Source organism: Berghia stephanieae, chromosome 5 (assembly GCF_034508935.2).
Source record: "Berghia stephanieae isolate SIO BIC M18660-M18661 chromosome 5, UCSD_Bste_1.3, whole genome shotgun sequence".
Lineage (NCBI taxonomy): Eukaryota > Metazoa > Mollusca > Gastropoda > Nudibranchia > Aeolidiidae > Berghia > Berghia stephanieae.
The window spans coordinates 66235963-66240962 of NC_088364.1; the positions used below are offsets into that span (position 1 = coordinate 66235963).

Genomic DNA, 5000 nt, shown 5'->3' on the forward strand with positions numbered 1-5000 from the left:
ACGAAATTCTCTCTACATTTACACATGCATTTTTGTGTTGTTTACAAATATTTATGACTGTTTTTGCAGCAAATCTGGTAAGCATTTATATTAAATGTTTGCGACAGACGCTTTGCGTTTGGCTAAGAAACTCACAGCATTGCCATCCGGAAATATAATGGACCAACACACAAAACTATGTGTAACCTTGAACGTTTATAGTCTGGTTAATACAGTTTAGTGAGAATTACTCATAAACACGGATGGCAAAAAAAAAAAACAATAACAAAGACTTGAATGACGTTCTCTTCGTTCTCTTTTTCTTGATGGCCTGAAATAAAAATGACTTTAATTGTGTATTATTCCGGGGAAACGGATGGCAGCATTTGTATTTTTAAACAACAAAATAAACACACATCCTTCATTCTGCCTGCTTGGACATAATCATAACACGCGAACACGTGCATGCAAAACGTGTGTAAAATACTTGATTGCGAGTCTCGACATAACATAAGTAGCTACGGTTCTACCTCAACCTGTATGTGTATACACAATCGTTTGTTGTTTTGACTCACTGCCAGATTCGCGCACGTGAGAAGTGGAGCGTTCAATGACTTCCAATAATCATTATTTATATTATCACGGGGGTCACGATAGCTCAGTGGGTAGAGCACTCCTTTCACACGCAAAGAGACAGAGATCGATCCCGGGTGCAGTCGAGACTGGTTTCTGACCCCTCCTCCCACCTCCTCCCCCCCCCCCCCCCCCCCCATCCACCCAGCAGTGATTGGGTAACTAGGTCTGTTAAATCTGGCGGAAAGTATTTTGCGATAGACTAGCGTCCTATCCAAAGGGTAGCAAGTAATTTCTATTTTCCATTTCACGCTATAGATAGAATGAACTTGACGTCACTCGGGTCTTTGATATTTTTTTTGTTTTTGTTTTTTTTTTTGTTTGACTTTTCAAGAAGGCAGGTCTCTATTACTGTATACTGTGCACTCTCCAGATCAAATTAAATGCAGGTAAAACAGGTCTGTCGTTGATTGGCCCCTCAATCAGGAATAATTTACCCTTTGAAGTGAAAGATTCAGAATTTCTGAGGGCATTCAAAAGCGGGCTATAAACATATTATTTTAGAAAGCATGTCTTATCTTAATGGTTGGTGTACGAGTACATTTATAACATGTGCATTGTATTTCTAAGGCAGATTTATTTGAAAACAACAAATGTGGGCAGCGTGACCCAGTGGGAAGGACTTTGCTTCGTACACGAAATGTACCGAGTTCGAATACCAGCTTGCACTGTACGGCGTTGAACAAGTCAGCTCAATTTGCGGCGCTGCACTGCGGCTGACGCCTGGGTTATTCCAGGCTTACCTTGGAATAGACACTAGAGACAAGTTTCCCTATGGGATGAATAAAGGGAATTTTATTTATTTTATTCTAAATAGGGAAGAAATGTGTGAGGTACAAAAAACTGGTTCCTATCTCATTGAACTACTCTTCCGGAGGACTGAATACATACCTTGGGTAAATAGTTATCTGATTTGAGAGTGATGGCATTTTATTTTCTAGTCTAAAATATATGCTGGTCGTCAATAAAGGTCATCCGTCATCGCTCTTTTACGTCCTGTAATTCTTAAAATCTGCCTATACATTCTATTACTAAAATAGCTATGCCACCTTTAGATGCAAATTTTTCATTATTTGTACTTCAAATGATTGGTTCCATACACCCTTCCAAGAACTTAGGAACCAGAAAAGCAGCAGGTGTGACGTCAAGACTATACTTCCCTATTTTAACAGATACAATGTGTTTTGATAATAAGAAATAATAATGCTTAAAACTTATATAGCGCTATAACTCCGAGACACCAGATCCTAAGCGCTTAAAAGTCATACGCATAAAAAAGTGCACTTTATATAGCGCAAAATCCACTAAACGTGCTCAAAGCGCTTTACAAGGGGTCCTTGGTCAACAGCAACATTTAACATATAGGACGGCACATGACGCCTGTTAGGCGATATTACAATTTTTCGGACAAAGACAACGCTGTTAACGGCCCGGGACTCATTTTACACCTGAGTACGATGAGAGAATGTGAGTAAAGGGCCTTTTCCAAGGACTCAACTATGCGCCGAGCGCGAGGCTCGAACCCAGGACCCTCCGATCCGAAAGCGAGTGTCATACCACTAGACCACATAGCCGCATCCGTTTAAATCGCATACCTATGGTATTGTCTTGAGATGTTTTTTACAAAGCGCCTAGAGTTAATATTGCATGAGATGCTGGCACTTTATAAATGTACACTGTGGTTGTTATTATTGTTATTTTATTATTATTATTATTATTATTATTATTATTATTATTATTATTATTATTATTATTTATTATTATTATTATTATTATTATTATTATTATTATTATTATTATTATTATTATTATTATTATTATTATGGTGTTGCGCCAAGAAAAACAACTTAACCCAGTAGTAATTTTTTTTTTTCGAAAAGGAAATTACTTCAGTTACTTCAATTAACCTTTATCGCGATGCTTTGTTTACAAACAAATTCAAATGTTATCGTATTGAGCTTAAACATTTCTGGGCTAATGCCACACAAAAAATATACAATTTTAGCTTTCCTTGCGTTTCTTAGTTATATTTTAAGTAATAAACAATAATGAATTTAACAGCTTTAAAAAAAGAATAAAATACCAAAAACGGAAAGTTTCGCGCTCTTCTTCAGCCAACAAAACAATAAAAACATAAATAAATTACTATAAAAACAGATCAACGACTAAATATTTCGTACGTCCTATCTGTTTAAGAAAAATCTTGAAATGGAGAAGGGTTTTGAGCCCGAAAGGTTTCGTGTTTGGTATTTTGTTCTCTTTTTGAAGCTGTTATATTCATTTTGTTTATTACTTTTTACAATCCACAGCTTCAAGCAGCTCAGTATCACTTCGATCTATTTTAGTGTTTATTTGTTTGTTCTCTTTTGTATTGTTTGTTTTGAGATTGCGAATGTATAGATAGAATGAAGTTGACGTCACTCAGGTCTTTGTTATTGTTTTTGCCATCCATGTTTATGAGTAATTCTCACTAAACTGTATTACCGAGACTATAAATGTTTAAGGTTACACATAGTTTTGTGTGTTGGTCCGTTATACTTCCGGATTGAAGTTTCTTAGCCAAGCGCATACTATCTTAGGCTCTCTGGTTAGATATCTGGTCAGAAGAGGATCTTTTGGAAAGTGCTTTGAAGCAGACCTCGGCATACTGGAGGGTAGTAAGCCATTGTTACCGCCTGAATCATTCTTCAGGGATTGTAATTAATTAGCAATCTATATACAGCAGGACTATGAAATTGACAACTATATTTTTTTATTCATATATAGGAACCTGGAATACATGACAGATCATCTCTTTCTCTTGCAAATCAAGGGATTCTGGCCCTCCAGTCAGGTAATTATTAAAGATTGGAATTCTTTAAAAAAGGAACACGAGTCTAAAGCAGACTTGCCTACTTGAAATATGAAAAATTCGTAGTTTTCAGAGGTGATAACACAGTAGACATTAAAAGTGAAAATCATGCTTTGAACTCCTTTATAGGCTAGCTCTGGCACCAGAAAATAGTTTTCAAGACTATAGACGATAGACTAGGGGCAGTGTGACATTGCTTCGTACCCGAAAGGTACCGAGTTCGATCTCCCACCGCTGCGCTTTGTGGCCTTGAACAAGTCACCTCACTCTAGTTCAATTTTTGGCGCTGCACTGCGGCTGACGCCTGGGTTATATTCCAGTCTTCCCTTGGAATAGACACTAGAGACAAATTTCCCCAATGGGTGAATAAAGGGAATTTTATTTATTTTGTTATTTATTTTATTGAATTAAAAATCTTTATAAAGTTCTCGGAATGGAGTCGAAAATTCGTAGTTCTCCGGAATCTTCGTAGTAGTAGCCCAATTTTGAGCCTTCCTGTCGTGCATGGTTTGATAACGAAAGCAAAATATGAAAAAGTATGTATGAAAAACAGTGCCAGAAAAAACAAGAACAGAAATACAAGAAAATACCGTGTTTTATTTTATTTTCTGCTTTGTCTGCCACTGTTTCATGCACAACTTTTCAAAATTGTTGTCCTCCTTCCAAATTTGTAACTTTCATAACTTCAAAATAATTGCTTATAGCAAGAAAATCAATAATGAAAAATCTTTTCCCTTAATAATAATAAAAAAAATCTATAAAAGAGGGGAGTAACAAGAAATTGTTGTCAAAAGATACGAAGTGTCTCTGTCGTTTAGCCTGTTATCGCCATTCTTTGGAATGACTCCGGGAATTTTTTTTGGTTGTAAACTCATTCTTCAAATATCGATCGTTTTAAATGACCTTCATCTTGGCAAAAACTCTCAAATCTGGGCCCTCACGTTTAAATACGTGTCGATGCTGTACTGCGGCTGACGCCTGAGGTATTTCGGTGCTTCGTTTTACAGATAGCCGCTTAGGAGAAATATCTCCAAGCAGATGAATGAGGAAATGTCTGTAAGCGTCTTGCTGAGTTGATTTTACGTGATAACCTAAAATTTCATTTTTGATATAAGAAACCACACGTTTTTAGATGTGTGTACAATTATATGAGATAAAGACAGCTTATGTATGAAACCATAGGGACTTCCAGATTTGCATTCGTCTCCGATAGGACGAGAGAGAAAGGTGTAAAAAGCCTACGTGGTCCCAGGTTTAAGTGATTTTGCCAAGATGAGGGTTATTGAAATCGATCGATAATTGAAATAGGACTTTTCTAGCAATCATTTTAAATACGTGTTTTCAAAAGTACAACAATTAATTGGTTGAAGCACAAAGGGCGCCACAATATGGAAACATGTAAGATAGCATAGAAATTATAGTCCCACATAGAGATAGAATGAGATATTATACAAGAAGAAACAATAATATTATCTAAATCATAATATCAGATGTGTTGTATTTGCATCAATGATTTAATGAACAGCTTATCTTCTCG

General features: G+C 36.3%; 1 protein-coding gene across 1 annotated transcript in view; it reads left to right on the forward strand.

Moving 5' to 3' along the window:
- The window catches only part of LOC144973436 (uncharacterized), a 20527-nt gene that overhangs the window by 1504 nt on the left and 14023 nt on the right, over positions 1 to 5000 (forward strand). The window contains exon 2 of the mRNA XM_078915892.1: positions 3379 to 3445. The gene's annotated coding sequence lies outside the window, so the exon portion shown is untranslated. The remainder of the gene's footprint in view (positions 1 to 3378; positions 3446 to 5000) is intronic.